This window comes from Dermacentor andersoni, chromosome 1 (genome assembly GCF_023375885.2).
Source record: "Dermacentor andersoni chromosome 1, qqDerAnde1_hic_scaffold, whole genome shotgun sequence".
Taxonomy (NCBI): domain Eukaryota; kingdom Metazoa; phylum Arthropoda; class Arachnida; order Ixodida; family Ixodidae; genus Dermacentor; species Dermacentor andersoni.
Window position 1 is genome coordinate 12,407,037 of NC_092814.1, and position 12,022 is coordinate 12,419,058.

General features: G+C 40.5%; 1 long non-coding RNA gene across 2 annotated transcripts; it reads right to left on the reverse strand.

Moving 5' to 3' along the window:
• Positions 1 to 331: 331 nt before the first annotated feature.
• Positions 332 to 9,952, reverse strand: LOC140215541 (uncharacterized). Of its 2 annotated transcripts, none has more exons than XR_011892401.1 (2): positions 5,500 to 9,952; positions 332 to 404 (listed from the first exon to the last, which is right to left on the reverse strand). It is a non-coding gene; the product is annotated as an uncharacterized lncRNA (long non-coding RNA). The 2 variants fall into 2 exon arrangements; XR_011892400.1 differs by having other exon boundaries at positions 5,479 to 9,952.
• Positions 9,953 to 12,022: the final 2,070 nt, after the last annotated feature.

Consider the following 12,022-nt stretch of genomic DNA (forward strand, 5'->3'; position numbering starts at 1 on the left):
TGTTTATTCAAGCATTTTGCAAATGTGGCTCGCTTCTAAGCACCCCTTCTTATCTCTAAAAAAAAACAGAAATGAACATCCAGTATTCTTTTTTAACTTTCACTAAGCTTATCGTATAGCTCAGTGTTAACATACAGGTTAACATACAGTATTTACAGGTGAGGTTACAGAAAGCAGTAATAATTGACAGTAAACACTGCTTGGGTGGTGAAAAACATGGGAATCAGGTCATTTTATTTTTGACATTTTTTTTGGCATAGGAGGCTAAGCAAATGGTGATGTAGCAACACTGTAAAGACTGAATAAGATGGATGTGGAATGCCTTGATGACTTCTCTTTCTGTTTTTTATTTTGCCTTCGAAAGGAATTTATTCTGTTCCAGATAAGGGAGGCAGCTTTTGCATCTGCAACAGAACATTGGTGGATGTTGTGTGAAGCACTTTCTCCATGCTTTTTCACTACCTGAGCAAGGTAACTTTCTTGGTGCTTCATCACGCAATTTATACAATCAACTTCCATTAATTCTACCCTCACGAGACTGACGGGTCGAATTAAGATGCAAAAACCTGCTGAAGCACCGTTGATTCATTTGGCAATATGTGCTTGAGTAACACGCCTCTGAAACGAATGTGCATCAAATTTCTATTTGTCCACAGTATAAAACTAAAGTAGAAATGACTTAACTCCAAACCAAAGTAGAAACCTACGCGTACCTCATTTTTTAGAATGCCAGCTGATTTTCCAAAGCCAGCTTCGCCGTATTACAGCCATGATATGTGGTAAAGCATATGAATGGTGCAACCACGGTTTTAGTTTCGCAATCGATTGCACAGCTAGGCAATTTTCGTCTCAATGTCCTTCGAAAACAAAAAGTGTTCGTTAGAATCAGATAAGTACCACAATCGGACATTGTCAGCTACCGTTACTGCTTGAAAATCTTTCTCGGGTGGGTCAAAAATAGGCATTTCAGAGAGATGGCATTTGTTTAACGCATTCACTGTCCCCTAAGCTCTACTGAGACATGGGCTGCCACTAAAAGGGGTCATTATTGGGGTCTGGTCAAGTTTGCATTATCCGGCGAATGCCAGTTTTAGGATCGAAATGATGAATGTTTAATTCCATAGAAATGCATGGGCGTCGGCCAGGTTCGAATTAACTGAAAAAATTAAGTTAACCGGAGTCAGATTATTGGAAGTTTACTATACACCCTTTTCTGTTCTCCAAGAACTTGCCATTTTAATATGTAGTTTTCTTCTATCAGTGTGGCAATGGTGCTAAATTTAGCATTTGTTTGAATCATCCATTGTTCCAAGGACAAGCTACAAAGTAGGGGCACACTTTGAGACTTGAAACATTTCCACATATAAAGGCAGGGCATGTTAACATCTGTACAATTAACATAAGTTGGCTGTATTGTCTGCATAGCATGTAGTTGCTTTTTTGGAATGTGGTCTTTCTGTAAAACAAAGTTGCATTTGTTTCAAATAAGTTGCTGAACCATTGCTTGTGTGTTTTCCTGTGCTCTCTGTGCTGATTGCACTTTTGAAAGTGCAGTGAGCAACTGCAGACTGAAATGCACAAGGCTTCACCTTATCATGCCAGGAAGCATTTTGGCTTGACAAAGGAGCCTTAATTAACCCCTTCCATGCACACACTTTTTTTGTATAAACACATCAAATGAAAGACAGTGACCTCTTCTCATGTATTTTAAAGCCTGGCAGTGTTAAAGACAGAGTGAAGTTGTACAAATACAATTTACTGTTAAGTATTGCTGCTAAAACCTCATGCTTGTGTATAGTATATGCATGCAGTGCTGGCTATGCCGTGGTAGAGCCGTGAAACAGCTTTCACTACACTGTTTGCTATAGCATTGCTGTGTTCTGCAACCTGAGGTCAAAACTATAAATCTCTAGATGTTCAGCAGCACAATTGACAGCTATTTCCGTATGTTCGATGCACTCCTGGCCAGGGACTTCTCGTCCTGTAGGCAAAATAGATGGCTGCCTCGGACGCTGTTTTGGAAAGAGCGCAGCGTACCTCGAAAGCTTGCTCACAATGCTTCACCAGCAGGTTTTGCCAGCGAGAGTGGAGGGGGGCACAATAATTTGACTTTACATGGTGTGGCACAATACCTTAAAATGCTGCTGCTTCTGGCTTCCACTTACTATGACATGCTGGTGCACCTCAACATGGAGCAACCCCATTTTACTAAAATTCTGAATTCTTCTACCAACATGGTGTGGTGTGGCTATCTATGATCACTGTATAAAACCGGGGCAAACAGCATGTCTAAAAAGTACAAAAGCTGGTATAACTAATGAATGACCTGCAGTCATCCGAAATGTGCAAAATCGCAAGAATTGGTCAAACTCAAACACTGCAGAGTTTAAGTAGTCCTGGCACAATTTTTTTCTTATGCGTGTGTAGCTGTCATTCAGTTAACTACACTACAAAACTTCAAATTCCTTCTATGCGCAACAAATATATCCTTAACGCCAACATTTAAACATGTGCCAAAGGCAGTGTGGCCCCATAATCTGGTGACAACATTGCATGGTAGGTCACAAACAAATGATGCATGCTGCAGTTGTTCATGAGTAAGCCATGCCATTATTAGGTCATTGAAAACTGAGCATGTTAGGACCACTATGCAGCACAACATTGGTCTTTCTGTCTTGGTGCACACTGTGGAGTGGGTGCATGTTAAAAACCTCAGGCGATTAAAGTTAAGCCGGAGTCTGCAACTATGGCATGCCTCGTAATCGTATCGTGGTTGTGACTTATAGAACACTAGAAGTAAATTAATTTTAATTTAGATGTTTGAGAAGTCATAAGAAAATTTATTTAGTGAAGCAAGTCTTAGCACACATTAAGAATCGCTCAAAGCACGTGCAGCTTTCAGTGGCATGGTGTGGCCATAAAAGCTGCCATTTGGAACCAGATTAATATAAAAAAAATTCAGTCCAAAAGTTTAATGTCAGTGCTCCTTTACATGTAAGCATGAGGGACACATCTTTAAAGGCATCATCTAAATCCTGTTGAAGTATTTATTGGTGAATATCAAATGGCCCTACATCTAAGGAAGTTATAGGGTGTTATGATAACAGGAAGCCACAAGATGTTTGTTGTGCACTCTTCCTATATAGGAAGAGTGCACAATATAGGGCAGCAACAAAATAGTTGGGCCTAGTGAAGAATTCATTCAAGATCCTTGCCAATTTCGCAGGTTCACTATGATTAGAGATAATGAAGGCCAAGCACCTTGAAATGCATGCCCAAACCTCATCAGCATTGCATCACTTATTTCAAATAACTTTCATTTTGTAATTTTGCCAGATTAAAAGTTCTCAAAAACCTGCTTGACTGGTTTCAAGAACTTTTCGAGAACGGTTCGGTTCCATTCGAATGCAGCATTGTCAGTCTTTAGTGAACTAGACCCATCTTTACTGATATGCAATTAGGTAGATCAAAGCAGATGCTGTCAAAGTGCATGTGCAAGAGTTTGGAGTGGGCATTCCTGGGTTATGTTGCCAAGAAGGGAGTTTTGAGCTTAATGCACACAGCAGCTATAGATATGAAAACCAGCACTTTATTATTTTTTTAGATACCACAGACCTTTAGCAGGGCTTGAGCTAATGCTGGTCATAATCTACTATAATTTCCACCATATATGGCCCTTGTCATCACAAGTTTTTTTATGGTCCTACAGTTTATTCCCGCTGTGTACAATCAAAATCTCTGCCAAAGACAACAGAAACAGTATGATTGGAAACTGCAGAATTCTCCATCTGCGGAGGTGGCTGGCTGATTGCCGTATTAGATGCTTTGTGAGCTGGCATTGATGTGTAAATCTCAACTCATCTGCAAGCATACAAAATAGGCTTTGGGATACTTTTGCCACAAGAAGAGAGACTAGGATGACTGTTGCCTGTGACATATGGCACATACCCATGACGAGGGATCGGCTAGGATTCCCCATGAATACAACATCAAATAGCTTTATATTCCCACTAACTTGATAGTACATAATACTGATATGTAAGAAAAATAAACAACAAGGTAACTGAAAAACGAACAGGTATACTATGATTGAGCCACAAGGGGAAAGATGGAAACATTTGTGTTAATTGTATGAAAAAAATGTGCCTAAGATGTCATCTTCCCAGCAGCAACAATATGATCATGCACAAACTAGCATTGCTCTTCAGGCACACACCAGGCTGCTCACACCATTTTCTACAAGATTTGAAGCCCAACAGGCAAAAGGGGTGAATACCTTCAGCATAAAAGAAGAAAGTTATTCTATTCCATATCCTCACATGAAACACAACAATATTGTTACAAGCCATTTTCACACATTGAAGCCATCAGCAATGTGATGAAGACAATTGAAGCACCCATGTTCTTATTTCCATTGCAATACAAACCTACACTTGGTCATATGAAGGTGCATGTGCCAAATTTAACCGTGTACTGTTATGAGGCACATGGAACAGACATTCCAAGGAAGTGAAATATTTGTAATGCAGTTACTTAATTTGTCCAGTCAGAAGGGCAATGCGCTAAATACAAAAAAAAAAAACCCTACAGGCCCACTATGCAATGCTTTTGCCAAACTATCCAAAACTTCAATGTGTGCAAGTCCACAATGACCAGGAAAAGAAGTAAACAAATTTCTTGAAGATGGAATGAAAAAGAAATGTTGCAACAATTGAGAAATGAGTTCTTTGCTTTCTAGTGGCACACGGATAGACAGTCGGTGGGCACAATTTGAACTTAAACTCATGGCAGTGTTGCAGGGGCAAATACCACTCATACTTCCGAGAAGCGTCAGTTACAATGCTGAGTTGGAAGGGAAACTTTACAAATACTTCTTCGGAAGTTCAAGCATCTGACCAGTAAGTAGTTGAGCATGACTAGGGGAAATATGATCAATTTCACAAATAGCACCATTCCAAAAGAACTGGCACACTGCATTGATTTCTCAGGTGACAACTATTTTTCGAAAAGCCTCTGAGCGCGTTAATACAACCTGAGGCAGCTTAAATCTAGGTCACATGGAATCGAAAAATACAGCAGCGGGTGTAACACTTAAATTTGCTATCTCGCGAACATGAGCGAAAACTTCAATTTGAAAGGGTTTGCTCGAAAGGAAAACTCGCGGCCGTAACGCTGCTGCCCATCGCCAGTTGTGTGAATAAAAAAAAACATCTGCACGATCAATAGACACTTCGTCGATATTTGAAGCAGATCGTTAGTGAATATCAAGAAATGTGCACTGGATAAGAGCGAGACATCTAACCGACTGACTGACGGAAGTAAGGCTCACAGGATAAGTTTTCTCTATCTGCACCGATAATGCAGCACGTACTGTGCAATTAAATCGCCCGTAATGCGCAGCAATTACCGCACTCGATTGAAGTCACCATCGCAGCGAAGCGCTATTTAGTTCAGTACCACGAAAAACAAGGTATTCACCTAAGTACAGCGGCGGTTTACCTGTCGGCAAGCCCCTAACTCGCATATGACGAAAGCAAATGTCACGGAGTCCAAACCCACGATTGCTCAAGTCAAACTGCGCTCGCACGAATATCGCGCACGTTATACGCTTTCGACACGCACAAAAGCGCGCCAAGCGCGCGCAGAACGTCTTGCAGCCGACACGACGGCAATGGCTAATCTACGTTCGAGAGTAGCTCTTTCAAAAAAGTAAAAACAAGCAACAATGTGACGTCACATCCTGCGAAAAAGAGTTCTCCTTTCTCACCTTCTCTCACCTCACGCATGCGCAGCGATCACGGAGCACTCGGGGGCGATGTCAGGTTACGCAGGCCGGCGCTGGGTGCACGCACGTGGCAGCAGACGACCCCAAGTGGGGTTCGCTGCTGCCACGCATGATGACGTCACAAAAAAAAAAGTTTAATATAAGAGACATGAAGCGCTAATATTTTGGTTTTAAATAGATAAGTCGTTTTACTTGACGCCGTGTTTTAAAATCGAAAATGACTGTCGGCGTTTACACGCGCGTGCACGCAGTGGGGAATCGCTGTTGTTCCTAGTGGCCGTGTTGTGCGTGCTTAGTACTGTGTAGGATCTGCTAGTATTAATAACGTTGCTGTTACGAAGATAGGCAAGCTTTCAAGGAACTGTACTGTATCCATGAAGTGGCACTACATATCGCCTGCTATCGATTGGGGGTTTCGAAGAGTCGTGGTGGCACTGCGCCGCCGACTGCATGGTGCCGGCACAGATAATTCGTGTATTGCGGCGTGTGTTGCTCGTTTTAGTTGTGAGTGCGTCTTCTGATAAAACTGGATGCCATTTTGCGCTTAAACACTACGTAGAGACATTGCTCACGATCCACTGCTCGAAAATGCATAAGTCGCACACCAGTATGCATTGACGGTCGATATAGCATGCATATATACGTTTCCTCGCTATCTTTCTGTAACCAAGGGACCTTGCAAAATAGGAAAGCATTTTGTCGATGAACAAATTTCAATCATGCATTTCGTGCCTCTTTGGGCACGCAGAATCCTAGTAATTCGGGCAAGCCCACGGTCAGATACCGTGAGAATTGTGCACAAAATACAAGTACCATACGGGTAAGGAGTGGATGACACCACCATCATCCGTCTGTTTTCTGCGCAACTAATATGAATTGTGACCATTTGGCCCATATTTCAGTTCTGGTGCCAGCAAGTGTTCGTGACGAATTTTGAAGTGCGTGACATGTATACATCACAGTTGACTGCAGTGTAGGTTGCTATTAGGTTTTCGTGCACTGAGACAGAAAATTACTTGTAGAAGAGATACTGATGCGATGGCTTTTTCTTTTTTTTTTTTGGAATAGTGATTGTCATTATATAACATGAATGAGAATGCAATACCACTTCACTCTCTGCGCGTGTAAACGTAGTTTTAATATTTTCCGAGCGTGATATATATATGTCATCGTACCTTCTGTCGTAAATTATTTTCTGTGAATCATACCCATTCATCAGCCATGTCTTCATTAAATTTGCAGTATTTGGGGTTAATAAACATTTAACCCTTGAAAACAAGTCTTATTTGTTGTCCTTTCAACTTTACAACGTCGAATATTAGAACACAAATGCAAGAAAAGAGATATACACTGAGGTAGTGTTTGTCATCTTTCTTGTTTTTTTTTATTGTTCTGCACAATGTTTTCTTAATTATCACGCAAGACCAACTAGCCGGTTCTCATAGAGCATGCTTAGCTGCAACAAAATATTTAAAAAAAAGTTATTGAGCCCTTTGATGAACAACTTCTGCTATAAGAAAAAGAAAGGGGAAAGAAAGAAGGAAAATTTCATCTATAAAGTGACCTCTCTCAATGTAATTAGAAAGTAGGATTCAGGTACTGAATTAATTGCATCAAAATCATATTTTTCTGGTACACAAGCAAGTGTTCATTGCCAGACCTGTCTGTAATTCACATATTTCCTGCATGACATATACCACAATGACATGGTCACTCAGACAGTGTATGTGCATTAAATACAATGTTAAGGCTATTACACAGCAGTAAATATTAAGAATGACCTCTGTTATCATTATGTGGCACATTGTACTCATACTTCTAAAATGTGTAATCACTAATAAAGTTAAAAAATGGCCAGGCTTAGCTTGGTTAAGCCAAGAAAGCGTTGCATATTGTGTTGGGGCCCAGCTTTTCCTCCGGCTGTCGTGACGTCACGTCACGTGGTTGCGCTAAAGGTCAATGGTGGCTGCCCGGCCGCGCCCAAGGGCTCAACTGAGTGATTGCAACATGCAACGCATAAAAGAAAGAAAAGTATAATCCACATCTGGCAGTGCTCCTAGTGATCTTAAAGGGGCCCTCAAACCATTTTCCAACGAATCATAGGATGGCCTCATTATTAAAGGACATATCAGGAATCTCTTGCCACAAAATTTGTTCAAATCCTTCACATATTAGTGGAGTTAACGCATCGATACATGGCTTTCTCTCTCTTTTCATCTCGGCTAGCAAGCTGGAAGCTACACAGAGAAGAAGCCTAGAGGAAAAAGCCGTGCCCTAAAGTTGAGTGTCTCAGTAGTGAAAGGGCTTGCTGTGGCACCCCATAGCGGCTGCCCTAGTCTATGCCATGCAAAATGCCACTATCCTCTTGTACGCCACATGTAGACCGGCAGTGCAAAGAATAAATTATTTTCCTCTGTTTTTGAGGTGTCATACATGTATAGGTTTTAACTAAAAATAATCAGTAATGTATTTCTGAGAATGCTCTCGCAATCCCAAAATCAGCCAATATGAAGTGCTGGTGGGATCAGCCGCTTGCACTGACGTTGCTTGATGACAGTGCAAATGCAAGAGCAACCTATTTTTTGCTGTCTTTGACATGAGATTTTAAATTTCCTGCTGTGTGCAATGTTATAATACTTGGCTCACATTTTAACAACAGCCTTTACAACAGATTGGCAATATTTTTTTGCTATTGATACGGAACAGTTGTGTGGTTGCACTGAACAAGATGAAGACGACATCTTCCCGATTGATAAAGGGTCACCATCATAGGCTTATGTGTAAATATATTGTAAATAGCCTAATGCATCAGCTACACATAACACTATGTTTAAAAAGTCTCAAGACCCCATTAAATGATCACTTCATCTGGAAGTTTAAAGTCATCAATTGGAATGCGGCCAGCCCTAACAATTTCAGGAGGATCCGATAAACATGAAAATTGTCTGCAAGATAATTAGATGCATTAATGTTAACAGAAAAAATAAAGAATTCAGGAAAAGCTGCAATGAGCAAGCCTGCTTGTTACTGGAAAGATCGCATATAAAAAAGACTGGGGAGCACTGTGCTAGTGGGCTTTCCATTTCTATGTATGAAAAAGAAATCGGAGTCCTCAAGGCATACATCAAGTAACCAAATCCTTTTTTTTTCTCTTTCTAATAACGTGTCTGCCCATGTGCATATCATATACATATTTCATGACGACATTGTGGAATAAACAGCTTACATTGGTGCTTGTCCCATGTCTACCCTTTTATTTCATGCCATGCCTGCTTTTTGCATTCATAAATCACGTCATATATGCACAGATGTGTGCATACTTGGTCAGCATACAAGGCTTATATCATCTCGTTTTCTGTTTCTTTCATTCGGCACAGAGAGTGTTCGTGTATATATTGGCAAATATACCCGCTGAGATAGCGACTAATTCAACAGTAGCCTGCAATCAGCCACGTGAAACCCAGGAAAGCAGGCAAAGAAAGATTCTTTTTAAATGTCCAAAAAAATAAAGTTCTAGCAGCATCAGTGCTTGAACTTAATAAAGCGGTCAAGCACATGCACTGTAGGAAGAGCAGATTATGAGTGAAAACATTTGCTTTATTTGATAAATCGAATGAACTAACATTTTTCTTTTTGCATAGTTATTAGGTATACACTTTAATCTGTACAAAGCATCAAGCTTGAGATTGGTGAAAAATAAAAGTATTGTAAATGTAATCACTCTCTATTATGAATAGAACATTTAAACAATAAATTTGTACACCATCACAAGGTATTGAAATAACATAACTAATTCACATACACCAATGCCTGTCCTATAAAATTTTAATTGCTTGATGTTCGTAATTTGATTGTATTTAGAACCTTACAGTGGGCTTTTTATGTAGTAACCAGGCTCAACAGATCATTTTCATATTGATCATCAGCCTATTTTTATGTACACTGCACGACGAAGGCCTCTCGCACCAACCTCCAATTACCCCTATCTTGCGTTCGCTGATTCCAATTTGCGCTTGCCAATTTCCTTATTTCATCACCCCGCCTAGTTTTATGCTGTCCTCAACTGTGCTTCACTGCCCTTGGCATCCAATCAGTAACTCTAATGCTCCACTGGTTACCTACTCTATGTATTACATGGCCGGCCCAGCTCCATTGCTTTCTCTGAATGCGAACTGAAATATTGGCTATCCCCCTTTGCTGTCTGGTCCCGACCTCTCTCTTCCAATCTCTTAACGTTATACCTAACATTCTTCATTCCACCTCTCTTTTCATGGTGCGTAAGTTGTTCTAGAGCTTCTCTTTAACCTCAAAGTTTGTCCCATATGTTAGCACCAATACAATGCAATGATTGTACACTTTTCAATGGAAGTAGTAAGCCCCCAGTCAGGGTTTGGTAATGCCTGCTGTATGCACTCCAACCCATTTTTATTCTGTAAATTTCCTTCTCATGATCAGGGTCGCCTGTGAGTAATTGACCTGGATAAACGTACTCCTGTACAAACTCCAGAGGCTTACTGGCGATCATGAATTCTTGTTCCCTTGCCAGGCTGTTGAACCCAACCTGTCTTCTACCGATTAATCTTCAACCCCACTCTTACACTTTCTTGGTTATGTCTTCAATCATTGGTTGTAATTCATCTGCGGTGTTGCTGAACAGGACAATGTCTTCTGCAAGGGAAAGGTTGCCGAGATATTTGCTGTTGATCCTCACTCCTAAGCCTTCCTAGTCTAATAGCTTGAATACTTCTTCTAACCATGCAGTGAATAGCACTGGAGATATTGCATCTCCTTGCCTGACCCCTTTCTTGATAGGTAACTTTCTACTTTTCTTCTGGAGAACGAAGGTAGCTGTTGAATATTTGTAGATATTTCCCAAGATATTCACATATGCCTTCTGTACTTCTTGATTACATAATGTCTCTATGACTGCTGGTGTCTCTACTGAATCAAATGCCTTTTCATAATCTATGAAAGCCATCTACAGGGGTTGATTATACTCTGCAGATTTCTTGATTACCTGATGGATGGCATGGATGTGATCCATTGTAGAATATCCCTTCCTGAAGCCAGCCTGTTCTCTTGGATCTCCATCCTAAGGATCTCCACAAATGATCCTGAAAAGTGCTCCATGTGAAACACCAAAAGATGTTCTATGGATGCACCAACTAGGCCTTTCTTTAGATGTCATTGGGACATTAGTCAGATGTTGAATCCTGGCATAGTCTTGATGTTAATAATCACTTGTTTGTTGATGCTACAGTCCCTGTAGCTCTCCAGGCATGCAATGTGTCATAGAGTCACTGTGAAACTTTCAATGCTTTATTGCAACTGCTTATAATACAATGTGTCAATTAGTACCTCCAGCAAAAAATAATGAATCTATCCCTACTTTACAAACCCTAGACAATCTTCCAATAAAGATCTCTATTGGTCTCATATGAAATCCAATAGGAAAACCTACAAGTCCCATATGGCCAAGTGTACAGGTCCTATAAATATTCTTGCCGGTGCTGTGCCAGGGCAGTACAATGTTCTATAACACAAATAAAATGTGTGATAGTGATACAAGCAGTGATATGAACTTGTATTGGACAAATAAACTGCTTTATAGATCCCAATAGATGCAATAGAATTAGTGATCATAACATAAACTTGTATAGGTAGCAGTGCTCGGCAAGAAGCAAACCAAGCGGACGCGCCCAACATAGAGAATGGAGGCACAGAAGGTGTCGCTTTAATAAAGCAATTATATGCATTCCAAGCTGCATATTCGTTGTACTGTAGATGTTGGTACAATTTGTTGTTTCACTGTGTAATTTCCTAGAGATCAGAGCTGGCTGCTAGCACATCTGTAGGAATGTACAGATGGGGCTATATATAGGCCAAGATTTGTTATGTAAGTGTGGTCCTGTGTGTCAGCTGTTTGGCTAGGCAGCAGCAGCAACCACGATGAGCAGAGGCCAGGAGGGTTTGCCTAGAAAGCTTCGTAAAACAATTTGGTATACATCATTCCTGTCTACACCAATCTAGAAGTTGAGCTAATACACAAATACAGGCTATTAGTTTTATCAGTGTACTAAGTCTGTTTCATAAACCACTACAGGCTATCATTGTATCAGGTCTAGTTTATACTCCAATAGATCAATACAGGTTATCAGCATCATTAGTGTATCAGACTTATCATTTCATTATCCAGTAATATGAAACCTATAGAAACCAACCAAATAATTCTATTCC